A 13,782-nucleotide genomic window follows, 5' to 3' on the forward strand; every position below is an offset into this window, starting at 1 on the left:
AAGTACCCAGCCACCTTGGATTCTCCAGAACCAGAGGAGCTGCCCCAACCAACAGCACATGGAGCTGAGCCTTGCCCCAATTTCTGAGAGTAAGCAATGGGTCAGTTGTTGTTCTAAGCTATTACATTTTGAGGAGGTTTGCTTCACAACAACAGATAACAGAAACAATCATGCAAATATATGCCATTGAATAGAGAATTTCCCCTCACCTTATTCTACTTCTACTGTTTATTACATTCATCAAGTAATTCACACATATTCATTGAGTACCTACCGTGCAGCACGATTTTCTTGGCATTTGAGATCTATTGTACAATGAGTCAAAGGCCTCTGCCCTGAGAAAGCTCACATTTTAAAAGGAGGGGATGGCAGGAAATAATAAAAAAGTAGACAGTATGTGACAAAGGAAGTGCAATGGAAAAGGAAACAGTAGAACAAAATATTAAGGATTGGCATCAGAAGAAATACAGATACAGGCATTTCTACTTAGTGGGCCTGTACCAAGTCTCTGCTGTGAAAAGATAATTCATCTTTTCTTTCTTATAGTTTTTGTTATCTGACCTTTTCTGATGATGCTTTAGTTTTAATTATATGTAATCACTGTGCTAATGGAAATAAATATCGGCATCTCAGTTCATTATCTTGATTACAGAAAAAAAATTACATGTTCTCTCATACTGCTACTACTATTTTAAAGAAACTTCATCTGTAGGCAAAACCTTGAGGACCTGGAGATCCAAATACTGCAGGATTCCCATCCCAAATCTAAAAGGATCTCTGTGGATGTTTTATAGTTTTTATGCTGAACTTGTATCCAACATTGACATTTCATCACGCTTAATGATTTAACTTCTCACAGTCTATCAGTTTTATATAAATTTGTGGTTAAGACCACAAGCTTTGGTATCAGACAGGCTTTGGTTTGAGTTCAAGTTCTACCATCTACAACCTGGTTGACCTGTTCCCTAAACCTCAGTTTCCTGATTTATAAAATGGGAAAATTTTACCAAGCCTCACAGAGTTAAGGATTAAATGAGATGGGCTAAAACATAACTTTCAGCTTGTGACCACAAAATAAGTATGTGATTATGATTTTATATAATATGTAAAAAATATATTTTATAAATACATACAATATATTTAAAATAAGTATATATAATATATAATATATAATATATATATTATATATTATATATAAAATATATATTATATATAAAATATATAATATATAAATTTTAAAATATATAAAATATATATTATATATAAATTTTAAAATATATATTTTAAAATATATAAAATATATATTATATACATTTTATATATAAGATATTATATATATTTGTATATAATATATAATATATTATATATTTGTATATAATATATAATATATTATGTATTTTATTATATATTTATATATAATATATATTATATTATATATTATATAATAATATATTATATATTATTATATTATAATTATATATTTTTTATAATATATATTATATATATTTTATTATATATAATATATTTTACATATTATATATAATATATACTATATATATTTATATATAAATATCTATTTATATAATAATATAGATAATATATATAAAACCAAATATATTTATATTGTATAAATACATATATTACATATTTAATATAAGTTGATAATATATATTATACATATTATATAAAACCAATGTATATATATTGGTTTTCATCCATGGCTTCTAGCTTATAGCTCCCATGACTCTTGTTGGTCTTTTGTTTTAATGTTGGAGCACTTTAAGCCTCAGAAGCAGGCCTCAGGAACCAGAATCTCTCTCTCTCGCCTTTTCTTGTCCTCCTTTCACCTATCCAAGGCCGGACTCTGATTGTGAGTGAAAAGACTCACAATCCAGAGAGCATCCTGCCCCATACCCTAGAAGAAGGAATGCTACACAGAGAGGTGGCCAAGACAAGTCTGAGCAAACAGGCCTTGCTGGGTTTAGATCACGTGCTTTTTGACCAATTACATCTCTACACACTTGTCAATCATGCCCATGTAATGAAGCCTCTATCAAAACCCAAGAAGACAGGGTTTGGAGAGCTTCTGGATAGCTGAACACATGGAGGTTCCTGAAGGGTGGCGTGCCCAGAGAGGGCATGGAAACTCCACACCCCCTCCCCCTTGCCTCGCCCCATACATCTCTCCATCTGTATTCTTTGTTTTATCCTTTATAATAAACTGGTAAACGTAACTGTTTCCTGAAGTTCTGTGAGCTGCTCCAGCAAATTAAATGAACCCAAAGAGGGGGTCGTGAGAACCCCAACTTGAAGCCCGGCAGTCAGAGGTTCCAGAGGCCCAGGCTTGCAACTGGTGTCTAGGAGTGAGGGGCAGTCTTGGGGACTGAGCCCCAACCTGTGGGACTCAACACTATCTCTAGGTGGACAGTGTCAGAATTAACTGGAAGGACACCTAGCTGGTGTCTGCTGCTTGGTGTCTAGGGAAAACCAGCCCCATATTTGGTCACAGAAGTCTTCTGGGTTGATGATTTTTGTGGTGGTGGTATGAGAGTAGAGGAAAACTTGGTTTAAGAGAGTTTTTCCCTAAACAATAAGCATTAGATAAATGTTACCTATTATCATTTTCTTTTCTTTCTTTTCTTTTCTTTTTTTATTGAGACAGAGTCTCACTCTGGTGCCCAGGGTGGAGGGCAGTGCTGCAATTTTGGCTCACTGCAACCTCCGCCTCCCAAGTCTCTGGGATTGCAAGTGTGTGCCACCATGCCCAGCTAATTTTTGTATTTTTTGTAAAAATGGGGTTTCACCATGTTGCCCAGGCTGGTCTCAAACTCCTGGGCTCAAGCGATCTACCCTCCTTGGCCTCTCAAAGTGTCGGGATTACAGGCGTATATGTTACCTATTATCATGTGATATTTTTAGAAGGTATTCTCAGGCATAAAAATCATGATAAAGAACAACAGTCAGGGCTTGACTGTATAACCATGGAATGACTCATCATTGGACACTTCACAGGCCTCTGCAGATCCTACTACGAGCATGAGGCCAAAGAGTTCTCTTATCAGATTCAAAGAAAGCTCAAGCCTACAGGTACCTCCCTGGACTAACTGCATTCTGAAGCTAAAGTGACCTTTTAATTATGCATGAACCCTGTGCAGGATCAATCAGAAGGAGTCAAGTTGAAAGCAGGATCAGATAGAAGACAAGACACTCTCCCATATATCGGAGTATTTAAGACCCTCCTATCTAGAATAGTCCTGAGACTGAACCCTAGAACTTCCTCTGCCCTCTAAAAAGGGAGTATTTCTGACCCTGGATTAGCAACCTACTGATGAATGTAGGTGATTTTCTTTTGGCATGGAGGAGTTGGGTGCTGTCTGGCATCTGAACTCCTTTTGTTTAAAGAATTCTGCTTTATAAGGGGAAAACAGAGCCTGTTTCACACCAGAGAAAGTGAAAACTCAAAACCTCACTTACCAACTCTCCTGGTAGCTAGGGCACTGGCAGGAACAATCACATGAATCTGCAGAGTCTAGAATCTGGGTCTAATAGTACAAGAGATCAGGGATGGGGGTGATGCTGTCGGTCTTTTAACTGACCATCACATGGGCTCCCAGGATCAAAAGGGCGGAGTCCGGGTCAGCACACCAAGGTATGTGAGCTGAAGCCTCCACCATTGCAAAGTGGAGCTGCGTCCATGTGGACCCATTCTTGGGCATGATTCTGGCTGTCTGACTCAGTAGAGTGATTTTTTTATATCAGTCTTCACTCAGAGCCTGGTTCCCCAGCCTTCCTGGAGATTCAGTGAGCTTCACGATATCCTTTGAATAATTATCTTACTGATTAAATCAGTCTGACTTCGTGACTGTACTGTTGCTTGCAGCTAAGAACCTTGACTGATATAACCACCTTAAAACAGCTAACACTGGGTGAATTGCTGACCACATGCCAGACACTGGGCTTGGCATCTCATGCATGGCACCTTAATTAATTCTCACAACCACACTGCAAAGAAACCATTCTTGTCTCTATCTGAGATGAGGAAACTGTTACGTAGTTGAACTGGAATTTGACCTCAGGGTCCTGTAGTACAAAAGCACACTCAATTAGCTACTAGGTCATCTTCTAACTCCAATCCCTTGTTATCTAGGTCTTCAAAGCAAGAACTTCTATTGTACCTACTATATGCCAGGAACTGTTCTAGACATTGATGATAAAGCAGTGATCAAAACAAGCAAAATTTCATGCCCTGATTTATGCTTATATTACTGACTGGTTTTCTTTGATGATCCTATGGTCCGTTTCTGACCCCAGCCTAACAACTTAATCTAACTCCACCTAACCTCACAATCCCAGCTCAGTAGAAACAGCCCAGACTAACAATAACATGCATATGTTGTGGCAAACACAAAGTTGCTCCAGACATGGCTGAACCATCACAGAGCCTGCATGCAGTCAGAATCCTTCTCAACACAGCTCTACGGGTAGGCACTCCAGAATGATCAAATCTGCCATGACAGATGAATTATAATTGCTGTCTCTATTAGATTTTAATTGCTGTATAACAAATTATCACAAATTTAGTTGCTTAAGGCAATACCCATTTATTGCCTCAAAGTTCTGTGGGTCAGAAGTCCAAGGGGCTTGGCTGGACTCTCTGCTTAGCATCTCACAGGACAAACCAAGCACTGGCAGACTGGCTTCTTATCTAGAGGCTCTGGGGAAGAGTCTGCTTCCAAGTTTTGAGGCTGTTGGCAGAAATGACTTCTTTGGAGTTGCAGGAGTAAGTCCCCATTTTCTTGCTGATTGTCAGTCAGGGGTCACTCTCAGCCCCTACAGACCACTCTCAGGTTGCTGTGTGTGGCCCCTCCATTTACAAAGCCAGCAACAGCATGTCAACTTCTTCTTGTGCTTTGTCACTTTCTGACTTCCCCATGTCCTGCCAAGCAGAGAAATCTCTTTGCTGGTTACTCTTTGCTTTCATGATTGGATCAGGCCAAATCTGGAAGATCTCCCTTGTGCTTTTTGCCACATAACATAACACAATCATGGGACTAACACCAGGAATGAAGGCCACGGAAACCATTTAACATTCTGCCTACTGTATCACACTTAGCCTAGGCCTATTTATTGTATAGCTACAAGTTTAAATAGTTTGGACACAACCAACCTCACTGAGTTGGGTTTTATGTGTTTACTTAAAAGCAGGGCTACTCTCAAAGTGACATGAGAGGAATGGCTTGAAGGACACAAGCAAATATGTGACATGGGTGTCTGGGAGAAGGGCATTCCAGGGAGAGGGAGCTGCAAGAACAAAGTCCTGAGGCGGGAACTCAGCTACCATGCTTGAGGAACAGCAAGGAGGCCAGGCGTCTACGGCAGAGTGAGTGAGGCAGTGGGCAGTAGGAGACAATGTTGCTGAGGTTGTGAATCCATTGGGGTTCTGAATCACACAGGCCCTACTAGGGCCTTGCAGGACAAAGTAAGGAACTTCAGCTTTAAATCTGAGAAAACTGGGAGCCTCTGTGTGACTGTATTCTGAATTACAATTGGGAGCATCACTCTGGCTACCATGCTCACATGAGACTGTAGACAGGCAAGCTGAGAGAGCAGTTATGGGGTTGTGGGAATAATTCAGACAAGAAACGATGGTGACTCAGATCAGGTGGGTAACAGAAGGGCTAACTTAAAGTGGTCACATTCTGAATGTATTTTAAAGGTGACACCCACAGGATGACAGAAAGATAAAACAAAAGCAGAAAGGATTTTGGAGTCAGTAAGACCTGTTTTAAATTCTGGCTTTAGCATCTGTAAGCTACGTATCTTTGGGCAAACCACTAGAACTTTCCATACTTACTTTATTGGGTGGTAAAATAAAATAGGGCATTCACATAGAACTCATGGGTGTTGGTGAGAATTAAATACGGTAATATGTTCTGGAATCTAGCAGGTGCTCCAAAATTGTCAGTTTTGTTTTCCTAGTTGCTTAATAGTGCATGCTTGCTATGAAATGCCAAATCCCTCCTCCTCTTATTATAACCTCCTATTTTTCCTAGCCCTGCTCTTAAAAGAATACATAAAACCCAACTCAAGTTACAGTTATAAATGGGGAGGGGAGAACCAACACAGATAATCTGTCACACCCTACAATTTTTTTTCTTGACCTTTTAAGTCCAGGGGTATATGTGCAAAATGTCAAGGTTTGTTACATAGGTAAACATGTGCCATGGTGGTTTGCTGCACAGATTATCCAATCACCTAGGTATTAAGCCCAGCATCCATTAGCTATTATCCTGATACTCTACCTTCCCCAGCACCTCCCCAACTGGCCCCAGTGTGTGTTGTTCCCTCCAATATGTCCATGTATTCTCATCATTCAGCTCCTACTTATAAGTGAGAACAGGAGGTGTTTGTTTTTCTGTTCAGGTGTTAGATTGGTGAGAATAATGGCTTCCAACTCTACCCATGTTTCTGCAAAGGACATGATCTCATTCCTTTTTATGGCTGCATAGTATTCCATGCACATCCTATAAAAGGTTAAATAAGGGTGTGAGAGGCTCAAAGAAGCCCCCAAGTAGGAAAAACATCTTAAAGCTTCTGGCCAGTGGGTATAAAAGTTGGAATTAAAAAGTTGGTTTTGTGTAGGTGTGGTGGCTCACACCTCTAATCTCAGCACTTTGGGAGGCCAAGGTGGGAGGATTGCTTGGGTCTAGGGGCTTGAGACCAGTCTGAACAATACAGTAAGACCCCCGTCTCTACAAAATAAAATAAAATAAAATAAAAATTAGCCGGGTATGGTAGTGCACACCTGTTGTCCTAGCTACTTAGGGAGCTGAGTCGGGAGAATTGCTTGAGCATGACAGGTTGAGGCTGCAGTGATTCGTGACTGTGCCACTGCACTCCAGCCTGGGCAACAAAGCAAGACCCTGCCTCAAAAAAATGCTGGTTTTTCTAATGGAACGCCCTCTGGCTATTAGAGTATCTCTCCAGCATGGAGGAATGTCTCACTTTAAATGAGCTGTTTGTTCAATGTGAACAAACTGAACACTTGTTAAATGAAAATATTAAAAGATACTTAAATCTTAGGTGTAGGGCTTTGATATGGGGGTCTTCATCACAGGCTTCCCAGGTTCCAATAGAATGAATCCCACTAATGTAGTAGGAGGCATTAAGAAATCAGGCACCTGCTACTGATGTGGCAGAAGTGTTAAGGTCTTTATTATTACATTTTCCTTACCACTTAACTAGCTGTGGCACTTTGGACAATTAGCTTGCTCCTCATGTAATTACTGAGCAGAGTAATGATATATGTAATATGCTGTATAACAGTGCCCAGTACCTAGCAAGTAATCAATAAATGGTTAACCATTATTATTATCAACATTTCTATCAATAAAAATAGTTTCTGGGCGTGGGACTTTCACTTAGAGCCTTGCTCACAGATGCACAGCTCTATTTTTTCCTTTTTTCTCTCTCTTTCTTTCTGACATAGGAAGTGTCAAATTTAGTACACAGATCCAAGAAAAAACTTGAGATGATTTCGTAGAAGGCCATTTAATAACACTGCTGCCCTCAAGTTTGACTTCTTTCCTTCTGGTGCTAAATATACTAATTCCTCTTTCCCTACCCACTGCCACCAACAAGCATACTCTCCATTGACCCGTCTGAGTGACTCACACAGTTTGCTGTGATGCATCTGGAGCTTTTCAGATTCCTGCCTGCTCCCAAACCAACACAGATTTGTGTCATCAGCAAATTCCACCAACTTGACAGTGAGAGAGCTGACATTTATGTAGCCACAGCTTTAGGCAGCAGTGACCAAGCTGGTGAATTTCTAATGAGAAAGGTGTGGGTCTTCAGGATTGAATATTTGACAAGTGAAAGTTTCCAGAGGAAAATTAATCATTTTAACCCGTTCTCATTCATTTTCCTTTCCTTTGTTCTTTGTGTTTCTCTTACCTTACGCTTTTTTTTTTCTGGCCTATAGAGCTATAATTGACTACCAGGGTTTCTTCTAAGGGACGAATCAGGGTGCAGGAGGGTGAATGGAAGGGGGTAGGTAAATGGTTTACCAGACGAGGCTTGTTGTAAGATGGGTGGCTGTAGAGGGAAAATGGCAGAATGCCTTGCTATCCAAATTATTGAGCATCACACACAATAATTTACAAAGATGCAAGGTGGTGCTAAGTGAAGAGCAATACTACTTATGCCTGTCCAACCTCCTTTCCCTCTCTGGAAAGAGCAGCCAAAGTTTCCCTTGGGAACATGCTCCTTCCCCAGTTTTGGTGCGAATGTCAGTCGACTTCCATTCTTCCTTGCAACCAGGCACATGGTCCCAGTGAAGCCCATTTAGTTCTTTCTTGTGTGATTAAGAATTTCAGGCAGAGGCACAGATGGAAGAAGTTGCACCAACAAATATTAGTTCCTACTTCATTGATCCTTAGGCCCTGTTCTTCTGAAGTCTGCTTTTTCTGCTTTGTCTTTGAAACTGTGAGGCACTCTATATCTTTCCTCTTTACTGAAGTTAGCAGAATCAGTTTTGTAGCTTGCAATCAAAGAATCCAAAATGATATAAGCTCTAAATCTAGCCTTTCCAAGGACAGCATATCAGTTCAGAAAAGGAATAAAATGAACATGACTGTATTTACCAGGTGTGCACTACTATTTATGGCAGGCGAGGAGCTATTTTCAAGACAGCAGGAAAATTGGCACTTAGGCTATCGGAGGGTTAATAACTCTCATTCTGTCTGCCAGTTCCTGGGGAAGAGTGGAGATGAGAGGGAAGCAGAAGGGCACAGATGTAACTGATAGACTAGGACTCTAGTGGGATTAATTAACAAAGCTTATGGGTTTTTATCAGCATACAAGAAAGGAACAGTTTGAAAGAAAGAGAGATGTATGTCAGAACTATATAGATGTGGATTTGCAAGTGTAGCATAATAGAGATATCTTAGTCAAGGATTACGTTCTGAAGTCAGAATATAAAGCAAAAATAATGTAGACTTAAAATTAACTTACACCATCTCTTGAATCTCTAATAAGGTACAATAAAATTGATGATTCCATACAGGGATATATTATTATAACAGTATTACATAGACTAAAATATAAAATGTATATAGGAGTACATACGCAGAGTGTAATTTTACATTATTGTTACTTACATAGGACAGACAGAATCTGAAACACATGAAATCACTTTGAGAAGCAAGTGGGTTCCATAAGACTAGATGCACATCTTTTGTCTCACATCCAATGTGAGACAAACCTTACACATAGAATGGTGGACAGAATCACCTGTAGTATTGTGTTATTTTTATTTTGGGAGGCAGGTGAGTGGCCAACTATCTAGATAATGCAAGTTAAAAGAGTATCTAACATAATGCCTGTGATCTTAAGAAGCAATTTACTTTATGAAGGAGACTTGGCTGCTATTAGGTAAGCTACCACCAGTTTGCATAATATTGGAAACTTCATGAGGTCTTCACAAAGTTAGACTTCCTGTAGGCCTTGAACACTAAGACATATAGATTATTCTAAAATTCTTTCCTTGTTTTTGCATCCGTGAATAAAAAACACATACAACTCTATGAAAATATTTGACAAAATGCTAAGAGAAAATTCTGAATGGAATTAAACACACAATATGAAGAAAGAGATGAAATGGAAAAAGGTAGATACAATGATGTGAATTACTGGTTATAGCATCACAAAATAACTTAGGCCTGAAAGAAACCTTAAAGATAATGTAATTTAATTTTTTAAACCAAAATGCCTAGTGCATAGAAGGTACTCAGAAAAGGCCCGTTGAGTGAATAACTTGCCTTTTTTTAAAATTAGGAAACAACAGTGACTAAAATAACTATTGAGTCCACAGGCATAATAATTAGAAAAAAGAAGAAAAAGGCAAAAAAAATAGGGAGGCAAAAAATATGAGAAAATAAATGGTGACCCTCCTTTCAACATAAAAATATCAGTTAAGAAATATAGAATGAATTTGTATTCATTATTTTTGGAAAATTACCATTTTGCAAGTCCCGATGTAATAATTTATTTAAGCAAGAATTACCAACGGATCCTACAAAAATTGGGTGGAAAGTTTTTAGAGAACAAGATATTTTTTCACACAGATTACTTGTTAACTATAGTTGACAAAAGTTACCTCTGCAATGGAGAGATCTGGCAGACATCCCCTTAATCAAGTGATCAAACTAAGCATTACCAATTAGAGGACAAATAGACATTATGTACTTCCAGTGACAATGTAAGGGAAGTACACAGCATCACCCATGCAATATTCTTGCCTAAAAATGTTTATCCTGATTCGAGTCATAAGGAAACAGACAAATCCAGAATGCAAATCATTCTATAAGGTAACTAGCCGGGACTCCTTAAAAAGTGTCAATGTCACAAAAGACAAAAAAACAGTGAAAATTTTTCTACTTTATAAGAGATTAGAACGTGACTACTAAACGTAATATGTAAACCTTGATTGACTCCTGAGGTTTTTTTTTTAAGGCATGAAAGGACATTTGGAGGACTACTGGGGAGATTTGAATATAGACTCTATATTAGATATTATTGAATTAATGTAATATTTCTTGGGTGTGAAAATGGTATTGTTGTTACATAGGAGAATATCCTGGTTCATAGCTTATACGTCCTAAAATTCTTCAGGCTAATGAATCAAAACGTCTGCAAATTACTTATAAATGATTGAGCTCTGAAAAAGAGTATACACACACGGACAGAGAGAGAACAAGAAAGCAAATATAGCAAAATGTTAATGATCAGTGAATGAAGGGGAAGGGTATAAGGGTATTCTTGTGCTGTTGTTTCATTTAAGTAATTTTGACACTTTTTCAAAATTAAAAGTTGCAGAAAAATAAAGAATCAAGTTCAGAGAAATCTTTAAATGACACAACCAAGTTGCTGTCCATATGGTCAATTTGTAGCTTAGCCTATCCTTTGGTCTTCCCTCAGACTTTAATAAGGATATTCTCATTAACCCAGAAGCTGTCAAGGCCTAATAAAATTCCAAGTACCTATGTCAAAAATGTTTGTATCCAGAATATACGGAGAACATGTAAAACTCAATAATAAAAAGACAAGCAATGCTATTTTTTTAAAATTGGCAAAAGACATTTCTCCAAAGAAGATATACAAAAGGCCAATAAACACATTAATAAATGTTCAATATCATTATAGCCACTAGGGGAATGCCAATGGAAACCACAAGAGAGACCACTTTCCATACACTAGAATGGCTATAATTAAAAAGATAATAACTAGGACTGATGGGGATATGGAGAAAATGGAACCCTCATTCATACATAATGGGAATGTGAAACGGTGTAGCTGCTTTGGAAAACAGTTGGGCAGTTTCTCAAAAGTTAAGCATAAAGTTACCATACAACCCAGCAATTCCACTCCTAAAAAAATACCCAAGAGAAGTGAAAATAGATGTACACACAAAAACTTGTACATCCATGGTCACAGTGGCATTTCTTCCTAATAGTAAAACAGTGGAAGCAATACAAATGTCTATTGGCTGTGGCATAACCATCCAACGGAAGATTATTTGGCTTAGGTAGTAAAAATGAATGACATATTGATACACACTTGATATGGTTTGGCTGTGTCCCTACCCAAATTTCATCTTGAATTCCCATGTATTGTGGGAGGGACTCAGTGGGAAGTGATTAAATTATGGGGTCGGGTATTTCCTGCACTCTTGTTGTGATAGTGAAAATGTCTCACGAGATCTGATGGCTTTATAAGGCAGAGTTTCCCTGCACAAGCTCTCTCATTTTTTGCCTGCCACCGTCCACATAAGATGTGACTTGTTCTTCCTTGTCTCTCACCATGATTGTGAGGCTTCCCTAGCCACTTGGAACTGTAAGTCCAATTAAACCTCTTTCTTTTGTAAATTGCTCAGTCTTGGGTATGTCTTTATCAGCAGCATGAAAATGGACTAATACAATACTACAACATGGATGAATCTTGAAAACATTATGCTAAGTGCAAGAAGCAAATCATAAAAGACTACAGATTGTATAATTCCACTTACATGAAATGTCCATAACACACAAATCTATGAAGATGGAAAGTAAATTAGTACTTGTCAAGAGCTTGGAAGAGGAGGAGAGTGACTGCTAATAGGTATGAAGTTTCTTTTTTGGGTGATGAAAATATTCTAAAATTAGATTTGTAGTGATGCTATTTACAACCCTGTGAAGATGCTTAAAAAACAGAACTGTATACTTTAAAGGTGTAAATTGTATAAGTGAATTTTATCTAAATAAAGCGCCTTAAAAAATATATACAGTTGACCCTTGAACATCGCAGGGGTTAGGGGTGCTGACCCCTGGACAGTAAAAAAACTGCCTAGAACTTTTGACTCCTCAAAAATTTAACTACCAATAGCCTATTGTTGACTGGAAAGTTTATAGATAACAGAAACAGTCGATTACCACACATTTTATAGTTATATGTATTATAAACTATATTCTTACAATAAAGAAAGCCAGAGAAAAATTGTTATTAGAAAATCATAACGGAGAGAACATATATTTACTATTCATTAAGTGGAAGTGGATCATCCTAAAGGTCTTCAATCTCCTTGTCTTCACAGTTAAGTAGTCTGAGGAGGAGGAGGAAGAGGATGGGTTATTCTTGTCTGAGGGATGGAGGAGGCAGAAGAAAATCTTCCTATAACCTGCACAGTTCAAACCTGTGTTGTTCAAGGGCCAAGTGAATGTGTGTGTGTGCGCGCACACGTATACAATTATGTCTAAAGTGTTTGCAGGAAGCTTTTCCCCCTACTTTTTAATCTTTCTAGCATGAGATTTCTTTCTGTTTGCTGCAACTCAGAGATAAGTCTCCATTTTCCCTTCTAAACTTTCTACTCTAGACCTCTGGCCTAGTAGATAGACAAAGAAAGGAGACAAGAAGCATCACTCTTCTTCCTTCCAGCGTCAGTTAGTATCAAGTCACTCTGAGTTCCTTCCTCCCACACTGGGAACATAAGCGCAAGGCACTGACTGATCAGCCAGGACCAAATTGTCCCTGGGCAATGGTCACACGTACAGAATCAGGCTCGAAACTGCTCTCAGAGGCAGCTTGCCTCTGAAGCATCTGCTTTCTTAGACGAATTGGGAGTTTCAGATGAGGAAAGAAGAAACCAGGTTTTTAAAGGGATAGAAAGTGGTTTATGTGCTGCTGAGGAGAAAGGAGGAAAAAAGAGAAAAAGGAGGGGAATGGAACAGGCAGGGAGGAGAAAAGGGACATGTACAGGAGGCAGGAGTAGTCACATGATGATTTAGCCTGTCCAGCATCCTGTCCTATTCCTGGAAATAGCTGTCTTATTTTCCAAGGGAAAAGGCTCTTTCTCTGCGTCAGTCCACTTGGCTTGGGTGGGGCTGAAGCTCAGCGCCAAGGGAGGTCCCGTGACCCTGGTCTCAGCCAATCAGTGCGTTCATTTTCTTGCACATCTTGATTAGTTCAGGGGTGAGCACATGACCCAACTGGGCCAATGAGATTCAGGCTCAGGATTCCCATTGGAAGTTCAAAGAAGAAGAATCTATGAAGATTTTAAGCCAAGAGCAGCTGTCAGCAATCTAGCTAGCACAAAAAAGTACTTGCCTGATAATGCAGATAAGAGAGGAGGTTTTATCCCATGGTAACATATGGGACTCTGGGTCTAGAAGCTAGAATCCCTGACAGTTTGAGCTACTTTGTTCGTAACTCCTCTTGTGCCTCCTCTGTCCTTCCCCCCAACTTAAA

At 38.8% G+C, this 13,782-nt stretch overlaps 1 protein-coding gene across 2 annotated transcripts in view; it reads right to left on the reverse strand.

Moving 5' to 3' along the window:
• Positions 1-13,782, reverse strand: part of PRICKLE2 (prickle planar cell polarity protein 2) — a 351,644-nt gene that overhangs the window by 220,006 nt on the left and 117,856 nt on the right. The gene's annotated exons all lie outside the window — the stretch shown is intronic.

The sequence above is a fragment of the Pan troglodytes genome, chromosome 2 (genome assembly GCF_028858775.2).
Source record: "Pan troglodytes isolate AG18354 chromosome 2, NHGRI_mPanTro3-v2.0_pri, whole genome shotgun sequence".
In the NCBI taxonomy this organism is placed as follows: domain Eukaryota; kingdom Metazoa; phylum Chordata; class Mammalia; order Primates; family Hominidae; genus Pan; species Pan troglodytes.